This window comes from Ictidomys tridecemlineatus, chromosome 6 (genome assembly GCF_052094955.1).
Source record: "Ictidomys tridecemlineatus isolate mIctTri1 chromosome 6, mIctTri1.hap1, whole genome shotgun sequence".
Classification (NCBI taxonomy): Eukaryota; Metazoa; Chordata; class Mammalia; order Rodentia; family Sciuridae; genus Ictidomys; species Ictidomys tridecemlineatus.
The window spans coordinates 1775126-1786547 of NC_135482.1; the positions used below are offsets into that span (position 1 = coordinate 1775126).

At 56.0% G+C, this 11422-nt stretch overlaps 1 long non-coding RNA gene across 2 annotated transcripts; it reads right to left on the bottom strand.

Annotated features, from left to right (window-relative positions):
* Nucleotides 1-1445: 1445 nt before the first annotated feature.
* Nucleotides 1446-10447, bottom strand: LOC144378456 (uncharacterized). 2 transcript variants are annotated; one of them, XR_013440111.1, is made up of 4 exons: nucleotides 7941-10447; nucleotides 4811-7476; nucleotides 3414-4162; nucleotides 1446-2532 (listed from the first exon to the last, which is right to left on the bottom strand). It is a non-coding gene; the product is annotated as an uncharacterized LOC144378456 (long non-coding RNA). The 2 variants fall into 2 exon arrangements; XR_013440110.1 differs by having other exon boundaries at nucleotides 3414-7476.
* Between the last annotated feature and the right edge of the window lie 975 nt (nucleotides 10448-11422).

Here is an 11422-nt window from a genome sequence, read left to right on the forward strand (position 1 = left end):
ACTGACTCCCCTCTGCCAATCACCCCGTCTGCCATTGAGCCTACCTGTCACTTTTCATTTTGTTGACTTTTTCTCAGGACTTAACTCATTTTTCTAATATTTTATTCATTTCAAATGAGTTTGTGATGACTTGTTAAACTATTTTAATAACGGCTGCTTTAATGTCCTTGTCAGGTAATCCCAATCCATGTGTGATCTTGGTATCGTGTCTGTGGGTTGTCTTTTTCCCATGAGAATTGAGATTTTCCTGCTTGTCTGAGAGCCAGGTAATTTGGATTACATCCTGGACATTTGAGATGTCTGTCATGAAGCTCTGGATGATAGGAAAGGCCACGATTCATTCATGCAGGAAGTTGTCCTGCTCACATCCAGCCGCAGGTGCTAACTGCCTTTTCTGGACTGGCTCTGCTTCAGGTCAGTTTCTTTCTTTTCAGATCTCTCACATCTGTGTCAGCCAGCAGCCAGCCCAGGATCTGGTCTCTGATCTATGTTCAATCTTTTTTTTTTTTTTGGTGGTGCTGGGGACTGCACCCAGGGCCGTGTGCATGCGAGGCAGGCTCTCTACCAGCAGAGCTATATCCCCAGCCCCCATTTGTTCAGTCTTTAAGACATTCATAATGGTGTTAAAGCGATGCCCAGGTGCGCCCAGGAGGCCAGCAGTGACCTTTCCACGCTCCTCTGGCTAGGAGCCTGGGTGCTAGCTGCCTGGCTCTGCTGTGTTTCTGCACCACCACCCCCTCCCACCCCCACACCCCCCCCCCCGCAGCCAAGCAACCCCACTCTGCTCCAGATCTGCACCAGAGGGGGTGAGGTCCTGCCTCAGAAGTTTGCCCCCGCCCCCCCCCCCCGGGGGGTGAGACCATCACTGCTGCTGGGATTGTCTCCAGGTGACTGCTCGAGGGCTGGAGCTTGGAAAGGTAAAAATGAATAAAATAAAAATAAAAACAGCAGGTAGGGCTTCTGAGTCGCACTGCATGAGGCGGTCCTTTCCCACCCTCCTCCAGAGCCCGTGGGACTCTGCACCTCAGGGCGCTGAGCTCTGCCCTGGGGGGCCAGCAGGGCAGGGCAGGAACGCAGTCTCCTCTCATCTGGGCCAGGTGGACCTGGGGCTCCCCCCACCGCGGCCCCCAGTGCTGCCCTTGCAGCCCCCCCCCTCCAGGAGCAGTGCAGGCCTGCGTGGGTTTGCCTTGCGGAGACTGCTCCCTCTCTCTGCCACTCCCCTGCTGCCCAGGACGCGGGGTTCCGGGGTTCTGCTCAGCCCCGAGCTGTGCTGGTCCCCGTGGCGGGGCCGGGCAGAGCGTCTGGATGCAGCGTCTGCATTTTTCCTTTGTAGCATTAGCAATGTATCCGTGTACCCGTATTGATTTTGACCCGGAAACATTAGTGAACACTTTTAACAGAATTCTTGCTCGGTGTGTCCCAGCCCCAAGTGTCTGGGAATAAGCTGCAAAAAAATATGAAATGGATTTACTTCACTTTTAAGAAAATCGATAAATCACAGGAGATGAATTCAATACAAAACAGGGAGAAATGAGAGCTGCCGCCTGATTACAACACTCTTGTTGACACGGGGACGCGGCTGCCAGAAGCCCACAGGACCCGAGGAGGTGGCCAAGTTCAGTGCTGCCAGGCTGCGGCGCACGGCCTGGGGCGACAGGGAGGCCTCCTGGAGTCCTGTGCGGCCCTGTTGGGCAGCCGCACCTGCTCCCCTGGCTCCAGCCGCCCACAGCACCCAGCTTTCCAGGCTCCCACAGACCCCGGGTTTCTGCACCCGCCCCCTTCAGGCCTGTGCACCTGCCCACGGCAGAGCACCCCTCGACCAGCCCTCCTGCAGGACCCTAAAGATCAAGGTTGACTGGGGTCCCCGACCCTGGCCTGGGCCTGGGCCAGTAGGGGTGGACAGACCCAGATCACGGCAAGGCCGTCTTCTCCCCGACTCCAGCCCTGAAGCCCCGTTGGTCACCTCGAGGCTGCAGAAGGTGCTCCTGAAGGACCAGGGGGAGTGTCACAGGACGAAGGGACCAGCCAGCTGAGCGCAGGGTCGGGTGGGACTGTGGTAGGTCACGTGGCTGGGCCAGGGGGTGGAGGCCACGGGGAGGTGAAGGAGGGCCAGGGGAGCGGCTCCTGACTGGCCTCCAGGAAGGCCGAGAGCGGGCACTTCACGTAGACCGCCATGGTGCGCGTGCGGGCGGATGGGTGGACGGCGGATCACAGAGGCATCTGGGTGATCAGAGCTGGGGAGGGAGAGGGGCGCTGGGCCAGGGTGGGGGTAGGATGGGTGGCCTGCTGAGCCGCCACCAGCTCCCACTGCTCGCCTGCCAGGGAGTCGGGGCAAGCAAGTCCACACGGACGGGCAAGTGCTGGTGAGGACCAGAGAAGCCGGAAGCTTCTGGCGGCCGTGGGGAAGTCCTGAGTGACCAGATGACCCAGAAACGCAATAGCATGGAATCCGTGTTCGCAGAGAAGCCTCTGCCTGGTTGTGGGAGCCACAGTGTCCACCAGGGTCCCAGGTGAGAGCAGCCCCTCCTGTACCTGTGGGCGGAGCGGAGCACGGCTTGACCTCGCAGGCGGTTAAGCAGCCAGGTGCTTGTTGGGCCCCATGTCCCCGAAACCACTACGCCAGGGGGGCCCAGGGGAGGCAGCCGCAAGCAGCCCAGCTGCAGGGAGGCAGGAAAGGTAAACCTTGGGCCGGGAAGCAGAAGAGATGGCACCCGGGAGGGGCAATAGCACGGGACTTCCTGGGGGGGACTTCCTGGGAGGACTTCCTGGGGGGGACTTCCTAGGGGGACTTCCTGGGGGGGACTTCCTGGGGAAGACTTCCTGGGAGGACTCCCTGGGGGGACTCCCTGGGGGGACTTCCTGGGGGGACTTCCTGGGGCGACTTCCTGGGGGGACTCCCTGGGGGGACTTCTTGGGGGGACTTCCTAGGGGGACTTCCTGGGGACGACTTCCTGGGGGGACTCCCTGGGGGGACTTCCTGGGGGGACTTCCTGGGGACGACTTCCTGGGGGGACTCCCTGGGGGTGACTACCTGGGGGGACTCCCTGGGGGGACTCCCTGGGGGGACTTCCTGGGGGCGACTTCCGGGGGGGGGGACTTCCTGGGGACGACTTCCTGGGAGGACTTCCTAGGGGGACTTCCTGGGGGCGACTTCCTGGGGGGACTTCCTGGGGGGAGTTCCTGGGGGGACTTCCTGGGGGCGACTTCCCGGGGGGGAGTTCCTGGGGACGACTTCCTGGGGGGACTCCCTGGGGGGACTTCCTGGGGGGACTTCCTGGGGACGACTTCCTGGGAGGACTTCCTAGGGGGACTTCCTGGGGGCGACTTCCTGGGGGGACTTCCTGGGGGGAATGTTCCCGAGTGGATGCTCATGATGATTGCACAGCCGTATGAGCATCCTGACAAACACTGACCTTTATACCTCAACATGAAGGATTTTGCAGGGTGTGATCAGATTCTTCTTTTTGTTTTAAGTGCAAGGAGGGAAAGGAGGCAGGAATGCGGAGGGGAACCCCACTGTCACCGAGAACAGAAGGCAGATACCTGCAGGGCAGACAGAGGTCCAGGGCAGGGAGGCCGGGAGGCCCTGGTGTGTCCACAGCACAGGGGGAGGCCAGGGAAAGAAGTGGGTGAGGGCGCACCGTGGCCAGGAGATGAGGGTGACCGGGAAGCGCAGGCCCGTGGCAGGGCCCATGGCCTCACTGGGCTCTGGAGCCCTCTCTGTAGCCCTCTCTGGAAATGTGGCCTTTGGAGTGACACGGCAGAGGAGCGTTTGGGATGTGAGGAGCTTTACTGGCCTGGAAGTGGAATCCAGAGACAGCAGAAGCGCCTCCGGAACTTGGGGCTGGGGACCGACCCGGGGCGCGAGCAGACCTGGGCATTGATGGGCTGACTGAGGCCAACAAGGAAAAGGGGCCACGTAGACCAGCCCGAGACCTCGAGGAAGGGCAGAGGGCGATTGAAGAAGCAGAGACAGGGATTCACAGAGTACACTCAGCCCCGGGTGTCCATCCTGCTGCTGGAGACAAGGGGGGGTGAGCCCCACATGCACATGCAGCCCGGAGCCCCGGCTTAGCCCTGGGGGGTGGGCCAGAGGTGTCCAGGCCAGCTGGGCAGGGCAGGGCTGGGCTGCCTGGTCAGGAAGTGTTGGCAGTCCAGGCACCTGTAGAGAAAACACACTGGATCAAGCTCAATGCAGCTCAATGGCCTGCACTGCCCATCTGGAAGGACACAGCCCAGCCCACAGCTCCCTCAGCCAGGACTGACTGGCATTGGCCCGGCCCAGCTGGCTCACGACTCCTGAGAACTAGTCTTGTAGGGACAAACGAGGCCAGGCACCGAAGACAGCAGGTCTGCAGCCAGGCTCAGAGGGCACAGGTTTTGCTGTAATCAGTCAATCCCCTGAACCCCGAGTTCAGGGAGTTTCAGAGTTTTATCCCCAGCGTGTAAGGGGAGGGGCTCAGAAGTTCACAGTCTGCAGAAGTTCACATAAAAGCAGCTTTTCCTTTCACTGTTCTGAGTATGTTAACTCTTCAAGGACAGCACCTGAGAAGGGGAGAGCTTCTTCTCCCCTTTCTCTCCTCCTCTGCCAGCTGTCACCATGGAGCCCAGCTGTAACTTATCTTAAAAATGTAGACATCTCTGTGAAGCCCAGCTCGAGGCCAGAGGCCTGGTTTGCACATTTCTTCACAGTACTATACTGGATACGTTTGTGAAAACTAGTAAAGGCGTGTCCAGCACCTGGAGTGCTGGTATCTTCCCGGCCAGTGGCCAAGTAAACAGGGCGACACAAAATAGGAAGTTTACCTACATTGGACTCTGCTGCAGAGACTCTTTGGCTGGCAGTCCTAAAGTCAATCTGGGTGAAGATTTCTGGAGAGGCCCAGGTAAGACTTTTCAGTGGAGAGAGGGGGTGCCACTTCACTAGGAGGGTCTGGTGGGAAGCCACAGACCATCCTCTGGGCTGTTCCTCCCACAGCAGCACCTAAGGCATGATGTGAACAGAGGAGACTAAAAGGAGACCCACAAGCACCCTGGGTTGGCCTCAGTGAGTCTGCGGAACCCCACCGTGCGGACTCGGCCCTTCTACAGCGGTCTGCTGAATGACCGCCACACAGATGACCGCCCCCAGGACCTCCTTCTCAGTGTCCTGCCAAGCAGCCTCCCTGGCACTGGTGGGTTTCCAGTGAGCAGGTTTGTCATAGCCGGAGTCAAGTGAACAGGGCACAGGGCTATGGTCCACACCTGGAGCTGGGGAGGATCCCCAGGTGGCCAGGCCATGGGGGAAGGTCAGCCGGCGAGCACCCACGAGAGCAGGGCTAGCTGGTTCCATCCAGTCCTCCCACGCACACCCACCGTGAGACTCCCGAGTGCCTCACATTGTTGAACGTCCCTGCCGTCTGACCTCCAGTGGGGACACCAAGGTGCTAGTTAACTACCCCAGCGGAGAGCTGCCTGGGGGCCGTGGGAGGTGCCCACCTCTGCCATGAGAGAAGGAGAGAGCCCCGGAGGGGAGATCTCTAAGCCACGTCCTGAGGACAGACATGGACAGCAGTCTCAGGAAGGCATGCACTTACATACGGCCACGGGACTCAGCTTCAGCCATACCCTGCGAGTAGAGGAATTTTAAGCCTCTTCCAAGCCTAGCTCATAAGTCTGTGACCGTGACTCGCTGAGCGCCTACTGCATACCTAGCCTTGGCTAAGCAGCATTCGCAGTCCGGTACCCACTCCACCCCATCCCACAGAAAGAAGAAGAAACCACCACTCACAGTGTCACTGTCCCACTCAGCCAAGCCGGGGGCAGGCACACAGGACACTCAGGCAGACTGGGGGCGGGGATGTGCCCCGGGGGGACAGGGTCTGTCATGACCAGGTGCTGCCGCACACCTACCTGAAGCTGCACTGTCCCAGGTCCTGGGTACCCAGGTACTGAGGTCCAGTGACACCCACGGAGAACTCCAGAAATTAGGAATCCGTGAGTCGAGTCTGGCACCCGCTGCTGCACCCGCCCACACGACCCGCTGCCTGCCAGCAGGGTGGCCAGCATACCCCCATTGCAATGTCACCTGCCGGTGCTCTAGAGACCCTCCTTCCACTTAATGACACCCCAAAGGGCAGGAATGGTCGTGGCGCTGGCAATCGGAGACGCCAAAGGGAAGCCACACAGAATGTCCCCTGAGGGGAGCAGAGAAAGCCCTTGCGACAAGGGCAGCGAGGGCCAGCTGTGGGCCAGGCTGAGCAGGGGTGATTGTGCAGTTCATTTTGCCACCGCACCTCGGACCACAAAGTTACGGCCAAGTGGCCACGTGGGTGAGAGCCTGGCGGAGACAGGAGGAGCCGCGTGGCGGACACACGGTCCCAGCAACACGCTGTTCTGTTCATGAGTGGTCACAGCTGTGCATGGCGCACTCGGCCTGACTTGCAAATCATTCTTCATCTAGGTCTGTGTGGACCTGCTGAAGGTCATGGGCTGTGACAGGGGTGTCCAGAGACCCAGTGCCTGCAGCTGTGGAAGACGTGAGGGGCTCAGAGAGGTGCAGAAAACAGGGCTGAGCACGCAGGCTGGCTGGTGGACAGGGCTGCTGAGTGGACGGGGCAGGGCCACTTGGTGTTGGACTCTACAGTGTGGTCCAGAGATGACCCTGCTCCCTGCCTTCAGTGGGCAGCTGGTGCCAGGCTGGAGGACGCCCAGGTGGAGGTTGGCAGGGTGCAGAAGGAAACAGGAGCACGGTTCCTGCAGCAGCTGCCCAGGTGCCCACTCTGGCTTCCTGGTGTTAGACAGGAGAATAGTCCAGGTCTCTTCCCTGGTCAGCAAGAGAACACAGCATGACCGTGCTGACCCTGTCGAGTCACCCACGACCCCAGGATGGTCCTGGAAAGAATGTGGCTGTGGCCAAGAGGCCCCTGAGGCTCAGGTGGGCAGTCTCTGTTCCGCCTGGTCCTGGCCACTGGCTGGTCACAAGCACCTTTGAGAGACAATGCCACATGCAGGTTCCCTGGTGCCTGCCCAGGAGGACCTGTGTGAGCCCCATGGGGGCTGCCCAACAGGTCACCCAGTGACCGCCAGCAGAGCCTGCCCGCCCAGGTCCGTCCCCGTGGGCTCAAGAGCCATCTCTCATCTGGGTGAAGATCCATCGCTGGCACTGCCCCCGGGTCTGTCACGGCTCCTCCCTGACAGGCGTGGCTGCAGGAGGCCCGGAATCCTCCGTAGGAGGCAGGGCTGGTCAGCACAGGGCTGTGTTCAGAGGCATCTGATAGGAACTGACTTTGGAGAGAGAAGCACGTGGGCAGCCGTGGTTGATGTGAGGATTAGGACTTGAAGCCACGTCCCCTTGGTGAGAGCAGATCTTCTGTTTCCCTTCACCTGCCGAGGGGTGAGGTCCCTCCCTCGTCAGCAGACTGTGAGTCCTGACTTCTCACGGAGGCCCTGCTCCAGGAAGAGCCAGGGAGGGGAGGGCACCTTCTGCAGAGTGAACTGAAGCCGGAGATTTCCAAAGGTCACTCTCCCTGGGGACACCCTGCCACCTTCCTCGCAGTCACCCCAGAAGCTCAGAACCAACTCTCACGCCCACGTCTTGCTTCCTCTTTACGGCCTCATCTTGCCTGTGACAGGAGATTGGTCTGTGGGCTCCCGGCAGAGCTCTCTCCCAGACCTCCCTCCAGACCCCCGCCCGGCTGGGGTGACCCGTGGGTGGTATGTGCAACACAGGGCTCTCGGCTCCTAGCCCCAGACTAACAGGTGGACCCGTCCATCCAGGCCAGGGCCTGGAGCCGGCTAAGGGATCAGTCACCCGACTTCTTCTGCTCACACCTAAGCCAGCCCAGCAGCTTCCCCTTCCAGAAGACCCAGAATCCCAACACTGCCCCCCCCAGGGACGTGGCCTCCCCTGCCTCAGCAGGCCGCTCTGGCCCTCCCCTGGACCTGCTGGACGTGCTGACCTGGCTTCCCAGGGTCTCTTCTGGCTGGAGCACCAGGCTGTCTCCGGTGCTCAAATCCTGTCTGCTCCAGGTCCTGGGCTGGAGCTCTGTCCAGCGTACCATGACGTCTGACTCAGACAAACATGGGGCAGGCAGCCCTGCCCCCCGCAGTGCCCTGTTGCTCCTCCCCTGGGCACCCCTCCCCTAGGACCACAGGAAACATGAGCGTCAGGGTGGGCGTAAGGCAGCCGCCTCCATTAGCTCTCAGTTCCCCAGGCGGGAGCCCAGCCGTGAGTGCACCAGGTGCCCTGCTTGGGGCCTCAGAACATGGCCCTCCACTGGTCAGCTGAGCTGGGGTCTCCCCTGGAGAGGGTCTGCCGCCAAGCCGACTCAGGTCACTGGCAGAACCTGCTTCTTGTGACTGGAGGACTGCAGATCTGTTTCTAGCTGACTGACATCTGGGGGCCACCTACAGCCCCAGAGGCCACCTGCACCCCGAGAGGCCACCACTGCCCTTTGTCACATGGCTTCACCAACACAGTTGCTGCAATCAAGCCAACAAATAGGCCACCTGGCTGGCTAGATGGAGGCTCACACAGCTGATCGCACTTGTTAGGTGACCTCCACTGCCCGGCCCTAGTCTGTGACGGGCAGCATTTCATCACATTCAAGGCATGAACACCAGGGCCCCCGCTGGCCCACCCTGGAGGCTGCCTGCCGCACCTTCCCATTCTCTTACCCGTGGGCTCCTTTGCACCTGGCTCAGGGGACGTCTGCCTTAGGTGAACGTGAAAGTCACAGGGCCCGTGGGGTTGCAGGCGCCTGCACCACACTCACACCCAAGAAGCCAAATAAAGCAGAGCTCAGTGCATTATCTGTTTTCCAGACTTATATAACAACAGGAAAGGTCCTCAAGCCCTTAAAAAGGCCTCCCGAGGGGCCGCTGCCCGGGGGATTCTATTTAGTTCAAGTCGGAGATAACTTGAGTTTTCACTTGCCATTAGCTCTTGTCTGGGTTCTGCAGGAAATGGAGTTTGGTGACAATGAATGAGATTTCCAGTATGGACCTTGTTGTGCTAAAGCAATCTGAGACTTCAACTTAATTTCACAATATTTTGTTTTCCAATCTCTTTTTGTCTGTTGTAACAAATCTTGGTATTATCTACCCCGGGAATAGCTTTCACTATTCAACGGAATGACATTTCTGAAAGCTGTAATTTGTGCTGGGACGTCCACTGCATGTGTGGGATTTAATACATGGTAACTCTGGCTCTTTGCCCAAAGGAGATGCGTGCCGGGCACCGGAGCTCTGGCGTGAAACTATGTGAGATGCAAAGCCATCGCATGAGGGCTGGGCGCAGGTGCCAGGCTCCTGCTGTGGACGGGGCCCCAGGATCCGGCACCACAGCAGGCTTCCGGGCTGGGTTCTGCCACCGTGCTCATGTCTGCAGGTGCCTCCTCTGCAGTCCTGGAGCCAATGTCCATCAGGCACAGGAGAAGGGCACTGGGTTCAAAGACGTCTCCCACTATTTGTGAAAATTCACGTTTAACTTTTTCACAATTTCACCTATCAGGCGTTTCAAATGTCAGAATGACAACGTTGCAGGGCAGAGTTCTAGAAAAGAGCAGAGAAAGACCTCTAGTTCCCTCCTCCTTGCCCTTGGGCCTGGGCTGCACGCTGGCCAAGCCCACACAGGGTGGGATGCCCCCAAGGCTTCGGAGGAAGCGGAGGCTCACCTGCTCCCTGACGCCGCCGGCTAGGCCAGTGAAGGTCTTCTTTGCTGTTGTTTTTTTCTTCATTGATTCACTTTGGAAAATAGTCGATGGCTGTCTTCAAGTTCATGACTTCCCTATGGCATTCTCAGGGCCGTTGGGAATCCAACCTAACGCTGCATGTCTGGAAGATGGTGGCTTCTCCTTAGTTATCTCATACTCTCTTTCCCATAATGGACACACCTGGGGTAGCAGCGTTAATGTACTTCTCTCGTCTCTCTCATTTTACCATTTCTATAATTTCTGGTCTGTCTTTATTGGTGAGTTTTGCCCTGATTATGTGTCCGTTTTCCAACTTTGGCACATGGTGAGCCATGCCTGACTTACGTCTAGTTTGTCATACAGAGAGGACATCAATAGGTTCAGAAAAAATACTTGAGATAAAAAGGCTAAAGATTATTTGAATTTGACAGGAAATATAAACTTATGGATGTGACGTGCTCAAGGGGATCCAGACATGAAAAACGTGCGGATGCCCACACACACGGACGCAAACCACAGTGAAATCACTGACGAAATGTAATGAAGAGAAGAGTCTGAAGTTCCCCAGGTGAACACGGCCCATGATCCATAGAGAAATAAAGATAAGACAGTTGAAGACTTTGTATGAGAAACTATGCAAATGAGAAGACAGTGGAACATAGGTTTCAAGTGCAGAAGGAGAAATTGACGCTGGACTCCAACCAAGAATTCTATATCCAGAAAAATTAGCAAAACAAAGACTTTGTCAGAGAAAGAAAAAGTGACAGTATCAATCTCTCACACGGCTGTGCTATAAAATTTTAAATGGAATTAATAAGAGGCTCAATTAATTTAATAGATACATAACTATTCAAATTGCCTATTTCTACCTGGTCAGTGCTGATACTTTTGGTTTTGTAGGAAATGTCTGTTTCATCTAAACTTTACTATTTATGCCAAAAAAAGTTGTTTCTAGTGCTCCCTGTTCCTTTTTGAGTGCCACAGGATCTGCAGGGATTACCTAGGTTCTTTTCAGGCATTATTAATTTTTGCTTTCTCACTTCTGTTCTTTAATTTTGCAGAGAGTTTGATGGTTAATTCTTTTTAGAATATTAATGTTGCTTTCATTGATTTCACTCTGTTGAATATTTGTATTTATTTTACTTTCATAACTTATCCCCTTATCACTGTTATTTCCCTCTCCCCCCTACTTTATTGGGGGTAAATTCCTAACTTTGAACTTCATTATTATTCCTTAAATAAATTGATAAGAATGTAAATTATCCATTTTGTATGCAGTATTCTATATATGCCATTTATATTATCTGCTAATCTTGTCTAAATATTCTATATGTAGATATGTATATGTACATTGAGATACCTACATAGTTGTTTTAAGTATCTAGATAGAGAGAGAGAGATGGGTATCTAAACAAAAACATGTGGATCAAAATACAGATATCTCTACAGATCTGAGCCATGAGCCATGAATTTCATCCCAAGTACAGATTTAGGTAGATCCCACAAATTTTAGTATCTTGTATTTTTTTTATCATTTGGTTCAGCACATTTCTGTTTCATTTTCAACATAACTTCTCCTTTTATTCATGGCTTTTTAGAAATGTATCCTTTAAATTCCAAATGTTTAGAATTTCTTCTCCATCTTCTCCTTGTTCTTTTTTCCCTTAATGGAGCTGTGGTCAAAGTCCACACTCAAAATTTTCCCAATTACTTGAAAAGATGTGGCATTGCCTCTGTCCCAGCTGAAG